The 12,217-nt window shown below is 54.8% G+C and overlaps 1 protein-coding gene across 7 annotated transcripts in view; it reads left to right on the plus strand.

Annotated features, from left to right (window-relative positions):
- The window catches only part of GSE1 (Gse1 coiled-coil protein), a 347,899-nt gene that overhangs the window by 3,419 nt on the left and 332,263 nt on the right, over window positions 1–12,217 (plus strand). The window lies entirely within an intron of this gene.

Here is a 12,217-nt window from a genome sequence, read left to right on the forward strand (position 1 = left end):
ATTGCCCATTTGCCTGCTTGGAGGTGCCTTTTCCCTCTGCTGGAAGGGGATCTTATTTGAATTTTCCAGGGTACCCGTTACAAAATAAATGCCAGGGGTGCGCACAAGTTGTAGTTAAAGAGCATGTCTGGGAATCAGACCTGGGTTCTTTCCCTGGTTCTCTATCTGGCTTTGGTTGCCTTTGTTGACTCCTCTGTAAAATGGGGATAATTCTTTCTAAAGCATTCATTGGTGGGCTGTGAGGCTTAAAAATACAGAAATGCTTTGAGATCCTCTGTTGGGAAAGTAGCATAAGGATGCTATATGGTACTGTTGAAGGACAACGCCAGAAACGAGGTACACGTTGAACTCTCTGGTCCGGCAACATCCGTGATCCGGCATGATTTTAATTAGCTGGATGTCCACTTAGCATGCATGTGGCTTAGTTTCCCGTGGTCCCCTAAAGTTTGTTTCCAGCCACCAGTCCTGGCTCTGTGCTGTTATTTAGCTCTAATTTACCCCAACATGTCTTCTAAGAGCCCTGAAGCAGTGGAAGTGTTGGTCATGCTGCTAGACACTATTGACTTCCTGTGGTTTGGCAAATTCTCTGGTCGGGTCCTGAGGGTTCCGGTTCAACCTGCTCCTTGGAGTTCACCGTACCAGGGAAGGTCTGTGCCTATGTTCTGTAAACTGTGCTCCTTACCCTTGATAGGAATGGGAATTTCATGAATGCCTTTGCTTCCAGTTTTTCAAAAGGGAAAGATTTTGGGGCCCCAGCTAGTGATGCCTGACTTTCAAGGGACCTGGTACTCAGAGCTCAGCGCTGTCTGACAATCAGGATCCTTTAAAGTGTTTCAGGCTGGTGCCCCAGACATGCACAGCGACGCATCAATTTAAAAAATCTTCAGATTTTGTTCAGAGCCAGCATTTGCGCACGAAGCATTGACGTTTGCTTTAGCAATGCACCACACTCTTTCTGACTCCGGGCTCCTTTTTTTTTCCCCTCTCTCCTGTGTGTCTGGTTGAAAACATCCTTCTCAGGTGGGCTCCTTTGCAGTGCGGGCCCTGTGTTCAAAGATGATTCTCGCTGCTCCGTAAAGCTGTCAGCATGCCAAATTCACGAGCCTTTCCCTTTGGGCTTGCCGAGCGACAGCCGAAGGAGTTGGAGCCTCAGAGCACAGTGCCTGCTTTGAGATTCCGAGGCAGAGATGTGAGTCTGATTAGCACCAGAGACAGGAATCCTCCGAAAGTTCCTCTTTTCAGTTTTTCCCTGGCTCCCTTCCTACACCCGTGCAGTCCAGACTGACCTGATCTCAAAGCAGGTCATTCATCAGCGCAGATTATTTCTTTGTGAGTTACATGCCGATTGGCAGAGCCTGGCTGGAATCCACCTTGTTATTCACTTGGTGAGTTATGATCATGTGTGACCCATTTGTGTGTGCGGTGGGGTCTGGGAAACATGAAGCTCCCACATCAAATGCTGCTAACTCAATGCAGGTGAGAATTCACTGCTGAAAGTGAGCTTACACTCTACATGGAAGGTCCAAATCCGTGTCCCATCTCTCGTTGATTTCGCTGAAGCCCAGAGCTGCCTCTGTGAGCAGGTAACTCAACAGAGCAGCTTCCTGTCTCCAGAGAGTTTATGAATGAACTTCCCAGGCCTGCGGCTGTCCCTGTGTTGGGAGACACTTGTGTGGCTGCTAGAGCGCATCAGTGCAGAAGGAGCTATTGAGAAGCATAGAGCCTTTTCCCTAGCCCATCTTTGGCTGATCTGAGAGTTGAAGCCCCTCCATTAAAGAGGTAACTGCAGGCTCAAAGGCAGGGGTGGGGAACCTTTTTTGGTTTGGGGGCCACTGACCCACAGAAGAATCAGTCGGGGGCTGCAAGTGAGAAGCCAAAAACAAAACCCAACTCACTGGCATGACCCCACATTCCCCTCATAAGCCAGAGCCTAGTTGAGCCCGGGCTAATCGATTTCCCCTGGGGAAAAGCCTCCAGGCAGCTTTTGCGCACCAGCTGGGGAGGGGGAATGGCGGCACAGGAAGGTGATTCCTCCCACCCCAGCAGAGCCCGTGGGTCGGCTCCAGCTCTGGCTTGCCTGACTCCAAGCCACGCAGCTCCTCCCTCCACAGTGGGACACGGCACGGAGCTCCAGGCCCACAAGGAGAGCTGCAGGGGAGGGAGCGATGGGGCTGGAGCACCAGCGTGGGCTCCCCAATTCGGAGGGGGGGGCAGGGAGCCCCAAACCTCAAGGGCTGGATCCAGGCAAACCAGGGGCCGGATTCAGCCTCCAGGCCTTAGATTCCCCACCCTTGCTCAAAGGCCTCCTGGTCTCTCCAGTAGCCCTTAGTTGTGTGTGCCATCCTGTCAATTGAACAGAATTCCTCGTGAGCTCAGGTGGCAGGGTTGGGTTGTGTAGCATGAAGCCTGGCAACCAAACCCCTTCTTTCTCCCTCCCTTTGTTTCGTCCGCTCGGGTAGGGCAGCTGGGCATTGCCCCTGTACGTTCTCTGCAGAGATTCCCCTACGCCTGACTTTCTTTTCTCCCGCTGGGTCACATCCCTGGTCCGGGAGTGCTTTACGATCGCGCCATGGGGACCAGGAACAGGTGCTGCTGGGGTGTTTTACTGACACATGAACTATTCCAGAACGCCTCTGTCATCACTTGCGTGTCAGCGTTAGACGCTCACATCTGTTTCCTGAGTTTCCTGCCGCGTTTGTTATCTGCAGCCCAAAAGCTACATATTTCTTAAGCCTTGGAATGGCTCCCTGCCACCCGAGCCCCAGCCTGATGCTTCGGTGGTAGGCTGTGTTCGCCAGGCCGGTGTATTAATCAAAGAAAACTCCCAGTGCCGTGTGAAAGCTGGCGACAGGCCGGCAGGACGGCACATCAAGCCCCTGTGAGTTTGCCTCCCCCCCGCCCCTGGAATTCCACTGTTTCAGCTGCACCGTGGAGCAAGCTTGTTTTGGCAAAGGGGGAAGCATCTGTTGGGAGAACGGCTCTGAAAAACCGCCCGCGTTGGCTCTCTTGTCTGCGGCGCTGTCCCTTCTCTGAATGGCTCCGGGAAGCTTTTGTGTGAGACTGTGGTAGGAAGATGTGGGATTGGCCCAGAAGGAGGGTGTCCTCTGCGCTGAGTGGATGCTGCCGCATTCCTCTCTCTTGTGACCCAGCTCGCTAATGAGCGATGTAACGAGCTGTTCTGCTAGGGCAGAGCCCGAGACAGATGCTTTGGGTAGATTTGCTGAGATGGGGCATTGCCATTTCAGGCCCTCCTTAGTGTGAATACTTTTACTTTTCCCTCCCTCAAGCGTGGCAACCGGTGTTTCCTTGAAGCTGAGCAGTCGGGCGGCCACCCCGGAGAGATTGAAATGCCAACCAGCTGATTGACAGAACACCCACAGCTGGCAGCATGTGTGTCTACTGGTGGTGCACATCCACACATACCTCGGTGCACAGAACAAAATTTATTCCGCACATGGTTGGGGAAAAATTAGAGGGAACATGGATGGCCATTCTCTACCTGTCTCTCTTGCCTTTTGACTCTTCCCCCTGTTTGTATTAGTATTTAGTAAGGCTGGGATTCGGGGAGAGTCAGGGTTACTTACAATGGGGCTTGTTACGTTTGGCTAATTTAACTAATGGGAAAATCTCTTCTCAGCTGCCATTCACCCATCCAAGAGTTCATGTGAGAGCTCTTTGCTCTTCACCACAAAGCCCTTGGTGCCTCTGTTTTTGCCTGACTTCCTTCCTTTAAAACCAGACAGACCAAAGCACTTGAAAATACCATGGGGAAAAACCTTCCCCCTCCCAAAAAAAAGGGGTTGGATAATACGTCCGACCAGGCATTTCCCACGATTCTCTCTAGCTCTGCTTTTTTTGCTCTGTTTATTATTCTCCACGCCCAGCCCACATGGACCCAGGAGTGTGCATAGAAGTGGGGGGAGGGAGGGTTAAACCCTGAGTGGGGGAAGGAAGCAGCACCTGGTTGTTAGGATGGGGCTCGTTAGCTGATCCCAAACGACTGGGGCTTCAGAGTTAGGGCTTCCACTGTGTCAGTTTCCTGCACAAATTCACCCACGAGCTTGGCGAGCAACATACAGGGAGATACTTAAAGCGCCTTGTGGTGCCTGAGAAGGAAGGTATCGCACCTCGGGTGTGTCCTACAGCCCTCGGCGACTGGAGGAGCAATGGGCCTTGGTGTGTGACTCTGTGGTGGACTCCCTCCTCCCTTGCTGCCTGTGCTGTGGAGTGGCTTAGGGAGTAAACGGTTCCTGGAGTGTTGGCGGGTCTCCTTCCTGGGGCGGTTGTTGCCGAGGGAAGTCTGAACGGCTCCTGAATGGATGTGGTGGCTGTGGAAGATGTGGGGATGTAACCGGATACGCGTTTACACAATTAAACGACAAGCTTGGGCCTATCGGGTACCGTGAAGGGTCACATGCTAGCTCCTGTGCTGCTCCCAAAGAGATGGCTGCCACCCACGCTGCTGGCTCTGTAGCCGGCTCCTTGGGAGCAGGGCGGGAGCCGGGAGCCAGTACGCACTAAGAGCCGGCTTACCAGCCAGCTCCCGGCATGCATTGGCTCCCGGGGAGCTCGCTGCTGTCCCGCGCTGCAGGTGCGTGTACAGAGGCCACCCGGTGATGACATCACGCCATTGAGGGCCATGCAGGCAGGGACGCCAATTGCGCGTTCCGACTGGGGCGCCAGCTGCCTCGGGCCGCCCCTGTGCGTGTAACTGCTGAAATTTTCAGCAGCTACCCGGTTACCCAATCACCCGCTTTTTAACATCCCTACTTCACACTGCGCTCTTCACTCGGGCGGGGTGGTGAACGCGGCCACGCTAGCAAGGTCGAGCAAGAGACGCCTCTTGCCGTGAGAATGAAGAGGCTGGGGGGCGGGGCGACGTGTGGCCGTTCATAAATTCCTTGTAACCCCGGCGAGTCACGCTACACAGCGGCCATGAGAAGAGACCTGGCCAGGGATTTCTCTAGCAGTGTCAGATCTGCGGTGCCCTCTTCCAAGTTTCCAGCGCCGCAATGGCGCCGGCTTTTTGGGCGGCTGTTTGACACCTGCTCTTCGGCCGGCAGCCGGCAGCAACGCCGTGGCTTTCTCCGTGTAGCGGCAGCGGCACTGACTGCGTCAGGACGGGGCCAGGGAGCCGGGGATGTTTGTGTCCCGGCCTCTCTGGAGAAAGCGGTGTTATTCTGTGGGTGCCACCACTGAGCTCCGGGGGGGCGGGGGGGGGGTTGGTGTTTCGTTTTCTGATTTATTGCTAAGAGAATGGTGAGTTTAAAACGAGCCCCCCCCCCCCCCCCAACCGAGGGATGTAAACTCCCATTTCATTAGTTAACTGGTTAAATGTAGTGTTGAACTGAGTAAAGGGGTGGCAGGCGGGGGAGGGGAGCCACTCCAACCCGCTGGCCTGGAACAGCCCCCCCTCACCCGCCATGACTGGGCTGGAGCAGCCTGTCCCACCACAGACAGGGTCTGTTCCTTCCCACCCGGCGCAGCCTCTGCCTGTGGGCACACCAGGGCCTACTGTGCCCCTGCCTAGCTGTCTCCGCAGCAGGGAGCTGCCCCAGCCCCTACCGCTGCACCAGTGAGCATCACCCATTAGCTGGTTCACCTTTCACATGCCTGCCCTGGACCCTTGGGCGCTTAGCCCTGCAATCAGAGAGTCTGGCCAGGCTCACGCCAGCAAGCCCGTTCTCCGTAACCGGAGTCTGGCCTCTTGCTAATTCCCCAACCCTCCGTCTCCCCGCGACTCTGGGGCTTGTGCTGCAGTTTGCTGGGGACTGGGCTGTGTGCCTCGGTCCTCTGCTGCAAGCCTCTCAAATGCATCACCCGGGATAAGGGGGTGTTCCATGTGCAAGGTGGGGCCAATGCTGAGCCTGAGAGACTTGACCCCGTCCCTTTAAGTACAGCCTTCCGGGGTGGGCAGGGCTGCAGGCTGTCGGCTAGGGTGTTGTAAGGCTCCTTGGCTGCCTGCGACCTTGTGCCTCAAGGGTAGTCCTCCAGCATCCCTGCATTCCTTTGCTGATGCTCGGGGAGGGGGGGGGGGCTGTTTGCAGAGTTGCACGGCCCCTCCTGTGCAAGGACAGTGTCTGGCAAGGCTGGGCTGCTGTCTGGTGTGATGGATGGCAGCTCACAGGCCCACGCGTCTGCAGAAAGAGGCATCGCCGTCTGGAACGGACAGGAAGGCCTGAAGGCCGGGGAGGGTCTCAGGACACCGGAAAGAGCATCTGGTGAGACTGGAGCTGGGCGCAGGCTCGCAGGAAGTGCTCCAGAGCAGCCACCGCTTTGCTGTTGTCGAGCTGCCGCATGGACGGAGGCTAGTTCCGGCCAGTGGTTTACAGACTAGGAGCGTGAGCCAGGGCTGGGTAGTGGCATGTCAGGCCATGGGGCTCGTGGCTGCAGGGGGAATCAGCTGAGCAGTGGGGGGGGGCTAAGGCAGCTCCCTGCCAGACTGCGCTGTGTCCCAGATGCAGCCAGAAGCAAGCCCAGCTCCTAGGTGGGGGTGGGGGTGAGCGCACAGGGCTCTGTGCACTGCCCCTGCCCCACTCTGCACTCCCATTAGCATGGTCTGTGGGCTGCCTTAGTCCCCCCGCTGCACCGCTGACCAGGAGCTGCTGAAGGGAAGCCCCTTCTGCCCCTGCCCTGCTACCCCCAAACCAAGAGCCCCCTCCTGCACCCCACAGCTCCATCCTCAGCCCCACCCCGGAGCCCACGCTCCACGACCCAACGTAACTTGGCTGGGCATCAACGATTTTCTTTAACGGGATCTGGAGCAAAAAAGTTTGCAAACCGCACCAGGCAACAGTGTGAAGTGTAACGTAGCTGGCTCTTGCATGGCAATCTCTGCATGCAGCAGACAGAGCACGGGAGACCTTTCATCATGTGGTTTGACAAGGACGCAAAGGGCCCTGTTTGGCGGGATCGCGTGCGAACATGTTGGTGCCGTTGTGCACCCAGTTTGCCTGCGTGTGACTGTCACGCGTGTGGCATGTTAGATTCAGGCCTGTCCATTTAAGAACCTAAGAACGGCCACGCTGGGCCAGACCAAAGGTCCATCTAGCGCAGGGTCCTGTCTGCTGACAGTGGCCCGTGCCAGATGCCCCAGAGGGAGTAAACAGAACAGGGATCCACCCCCACGCGTTCAGACACAAATGATTTTCAGGCACGCTTGCTTGAGAAACCGAGGGGGGTAGAGCCCCAAGAGGGACCGAGCGGGGTCCTTTGATCCCAGCCCATCTGGTCTCTGTGAATTGCATCCTGTTCTAGAATCGAAGGGGACGTCAACCGCAGCCACGTCAGTTGCGTCGCTGATGTCGAGGTAGCTTGACTCGGCTTTTGGCGCTGTGCGCGCTGCAGGAAGTCAAAGGGAGAACACTCTTCCTTCGACTTCCCTTCCTCCTCGTGGAAGCAGGGTTACCGCCATCAACCGCAGCGCCCTCGAATTAGCTCGAATCACCTCTTCACTAGACCGCTAACTCACTAGACAGCTTCCATCTTCCTCTGTCGTGTAGACGTACCCTAAATGATCTGCCTGGCTGCGTTCCTAATCCCCCAGGGATCTAGGCCTAGCGTGAAAGGAGCATTTGAAGGGGTTCTTTCACTTCCCTGTGGCTCTCGCCTCTTGACTCGTTACCTGGCATCTCTCACGCACTAGGCTGTCTCCGCTCTCAGAGGCGGTGTTGGGAGGAGCTGCATGTTGAGGCAGGGCCGGTTCTGTAAGCCTCCGGCAGCACGTTGGGGATAGGAATGAGATCAAAGAAGGGTCGCAGGGAGCTCTGTTCCTTTTTACTACACGCTGGTGAACATCTTGTTCCTCACGCACCACCTGAGACAATCGGGCATGTGTCCTGGTGACTTGGATTTAAAAAAAAACCTGACTGCATGGAGTTGAGTATTGATACACACTGCATGCATCAAAGGCAAACACGGAAAGGTACAGAAGGCACATTCTCCTTCTCTCCCCCCCCCCCCTTTTTTTTTTTTACTTGAAGGAGCATTGTTCTTGTGTGGCAAAAGCTCTGATGCTTCTGGTTCCCTCTCCAAATCCCACGAAAGCTCGTGATCCGATATATTTTGGGGAGTCCCTAAGGTGCCCCAGGGCTACTTGTCGTTTTTGAAGTTACAGACGAACGCGGCGACCCAAAGCCAGTGATTTCCAGCGTGCTGGGCGGGTGATCAGCTCCAATACCTCGTCGGTGTGGGGTGGATCGGGATACCTGCTTTTACGGATCTACAGGAAGCGGCTCTGAAACGGTCTTCGTAGCGTGTCTGTTCTAGCGCTTGGTGTGCAGCTTGCGAGAGTTGCCGTGCAGTGTTCCGTGACTGGTAGTGACGCACCAATTCGTTATCCTCCGCTACGACCCCCCGAGAGCTCGGCGCGTCGCGCTCGAGAGAAACTGACTGGGTTTGAGCTGGGCTCACGGCTTTCAGGCCGGATGTCAGTTCCTCTTCCTGACTCTGGCATTAGGCCGGGGGAGCTGCTGGAGCAGTGATGGGCAAGGGAAATAATTACTCAGTGAGTCTGGGTCTTGATCGTTTGGCAGTGAAGTCAATTACCCTGCGTCTCCTGCCCCATCAAAGCTGGCCGGCTCTCTTTTCTGGCGTGTGTGTCAGTGGGTGCACCCATCACACGCATTATATACTGCAGCCTTGTGAAATTGTCAGAATAGCTTACCAGCCGAAGCCCAGTCTGCTTGCATCCCCTCTGTCGTACGTGATCCTCCTGGCAGGGTGCATAGCTGACTTGCCCAGGATGAGAGAGACTGTGAATACAGCCCGGATTGACTTCCTGAGCCGCTCTTTTAGTTTTTGTAAAGAGGCCTCTAAAATGGTGCCCGTCGGTCTTTGCATCAGAGTGGCTGAGCACACGCAGGCGTCCATTCTGCCAGGCACGTGTTGGTTCCTGCAGTGTGCTCAGGCCTGGCCAGGCTTAATTGCACCTGACGAAACGTCCCCTGTGGAACGAGTGCATGTAAAATTCGTCTTCTCGTGGAAGCAAGGTAGTCTAGTGGTCAAAGCAGTGGACTGGGACGAGACACGTGAACTCAGCTGCCAGCTCTGCAAGTGACCAGCTGCATTACCTTGAGCGAGTCACTCAGTTTCCTGTCTGTAAAATTAGGTATTTCCTTGGTAAGGTTTTCAGGGCGTGTGCTGTCTCTTGCAACATGTATGTAAAGCGCCCCGTGTGGGAGGAACTTGATCTCAGCTGTGGTCCCAACAAAAGTCAAGCCACGGGCTCCTATATTCATGGTCTGTACAGACACACCGAGGTGCCCTGCAGATGTTCAGAACTCTCGCTTTCTGGCTGCGTGGGCCAGCAGCTTGCACGTCGAGTCCCGCCGGATGCCAAGCAAAGTCGCCTCGGCCGTTGGCAATGTTCAGCCCTTTCCGAGCGGTTTCCCGAAAGTGCCTGCGGGCGGTTGTCAAGCCCTTATTTGCGGTGCCTCTTCCCGTGTTTCTTGTCCCCAGATCTGTGCCCTCAGAATCGTTTCCTCGGTGTCACACGCAGAAGCCTTCACGCGCTAGGCTGTGTGGGGCTCCTAGCGCGAGGAGGATGAAAGGCCGAGTGGGCTCTGCGAGGATTGGAACCAGATGGCCCAATTCATCGGGGTAGTTGGAATCTGATTTGCGGCCCGTTGCCTTAGTCTGAAGCACAGTACGTCTCCGCCCCGCTGGAGCATGTAACACCGTGGTTCTCAGCGCGTGCTCTGCGGCTCACTGATGTCCGCAACTATCTTGCGGGTGGGCTGCAGGTTTGGGGCTCGCCTCTCCTGTGCAGAGGGGAGTCTGCACTGATGCCCCAGCCTTGCCCCTGCTTCCTGCTGGGTGGTGGGGGGGGAGTGAGCCTCATGCTCCCTGCCGCTCTCTGTGCTCCCATTTGGGGGAAACTGTTCACCTGGAGCCTTTCCCATTGGCAGGATCATGTCCAATGGGAGCAAAGGGGGGTGGCGGTGCCTGGGAACGGTGTGAGGCACAGAGCCAGGCATGCACTCCCATCCCCCTCTCGCCTGCTCCCACCCAGACCCGTCCCCTCCCAGCCCGCTCCTGCACCCACCCTCCCCCCTTCCAGAGCCCCACCCTCAGCCTGCCCACCCAGACCTGTCCTCTCCCAGCCCACTCCTGCACCCACTCTCCCCCCTTCCAGAGCCCTACCCTCAGCCTGCTCCTGCCACCTCCCTCCCACCCAAACCTGTCCTCTCCCAGCCTACTCCTGAACCCACCCTCCCCCATCTCACAGCCCCCACCCTCAGCTTGCTCCTGCCACCTCCCTCCCACCCAGACCTGTTCCCTCCCGGCCCGCTCCTGCACCCATTTTGTCATCATGGGCGGTTGGCTGGTGGTCTGTGGAAAGGTTTGCATTGAGCGGGATGGGCCATGGGCCAAAACGTTTGAGAACCGCTGATGTAACAAAGCAAACACGAGTTCAGGTTGGGCAGCGCTTCTGAATTTGCTACTGCGTAAATCACGCGCCAGTCTATTGAAATCCAAAGTGCTGAACTGATGTAAATGAGATCATACTCGGGCCTTGTTTGTGCCGAACTGTTAGGGTTTGAATGGCCAAATAAAAAGAAAAATCCCTGGAGAACTGGGCGCGTACACAAGTTTTCAAGCATCCCTTTTAAAGTGTGTATTTATAAACGAACGACGTCCCTACTTGTGTTAATAACTCTGCCCCCAAACATTAAACACCAGAGGACGACTTTGGGTGTTCGCCGTGCTTTGGACACTTAGTGGTTCTTCTGTACTGGCAGAAGAGGGATATGCTGGGGTCACAGCGCTGCCAGGAAGATCTCAGTTCTTTCCCCTACTGTCTTGCAAACAACGCTTTTTCATGGAGACTGTCAAAGCTGTTTTCTTAACATTTCTGGTCGTACTGGAATTTGTAGTCTTTCCCTTTTTTTAAAAAACCCCCCCACCTGCCAAGAATCTGACACTCCTGACTATAACATTGCTGATCTCTTACAACCAACTAAAAACAACAGTGGCCTTTCTGAAACCAATCCAGTGTAATTACTAGCCGAACTAGGGATGTTAAATATCAAGTAATTGACTAATCGAATATTCAATGCATTTTGCATCGACTATTTGCTTAGTTGATAGGGCACCTCCCCCTTTGAAGGCGAAAGCGCTGTGTGGAGCTTTCACAGTTGGGCATCCCCAGCTGATCCCGGGCTCCAAACAGTGCTACCGTTTTGAAACACCATGTGCAGCCTGGGTACACCCCAGCTGGCCCCGGGCTGCACGCAGCATTTCAAAGCAGCAGCGTTCCATGGAGCTGCCGCTTTGATTTACCCCCTCCACTTCCCTCCCACTTTCTGATAGAGGCAGCAAGGGGGGAAGCGACTAGTCGACTCGCTTGTCAACGAGTCCTTCACATCCCAAAGCCGAACCCACGGACCAACACTGCGTGCATGACCAAGAGAGACTATGGGAATCTCTCGCTTCCAAACTCGTGCACTGAGCATCTGCCGTGAGGAATAGGAAACCAGGACTGGGCATGATTGGGTTCCGTTTCATACAAAATTGTCTTGTCAGGTACTGGAAGATAGGCTCCTAACCCTAGGTATAATGAACCCCAGCCCTGCTAATTAACGGAAATGTCTTCAGCCAATTAAACATTCGCAACTGCAGCTTTTTGCTCACCTGAATATTCCTCTGTACGGTTTGCAAACAGGGCAGCATCACATAGAAATGCATTGTAAACAGAATGGGCTAGTCCCTGTTTGCATTGTTGGAACGGGCAAACATGGGAAAGTGAAAAGTAAGTTTGATTTTTTTTTTAATTCCAGTTCTAATAGTGTGAAGTGATGCTACTAATGCAAGTAAGGAAAGTGGTTTTTTGTTTTTGTTTTTTTAATGAGCTTGATTCTGCTCTATCACAGCTGTGTAAACTGAGATTAATTCAGCTGAGATCCAGGAAAAGTGAGACCAGGATCAGGCCCCTGGGTTTTAAGCTAAGAGGGTCTTGCAGCATTTCCATCCTTAAGTTATTTTGTTGACAGAGATCCGGTACTCAGCCATTCTGGGAGGCCAACCCTGCCGCTGCTAAAAATGAACGTGTTTGGCATTTAGCTGCAATCTCACGTCAGACTCGGAGGTGGCAATATAATCATATTATGACTTCATGTCTCGGGGCACAGCCTCCTTTGGATCATGTTCCCAGAGGGCAAACAAAGAAACACCACTAGGAAAATGTGCCTCTTGCTTTTCCCTGCCAATGAGGTCA

Source organism: Pelodiscus sinensis, chromosome 12 (assembly GCF_049634645.1).
Source record: "Pelodiscus sinensis isolate JC-2024 chromosome 12, ASM4963464v1, whole genome shotgun sequence".
Classification (NCBI taxonomy): domain Eukaryota; kingdom Metazoa; phylum Chordata; order Testudines; family Trionychidae; genus Pelodiscus; species Pelodiscus sinensis.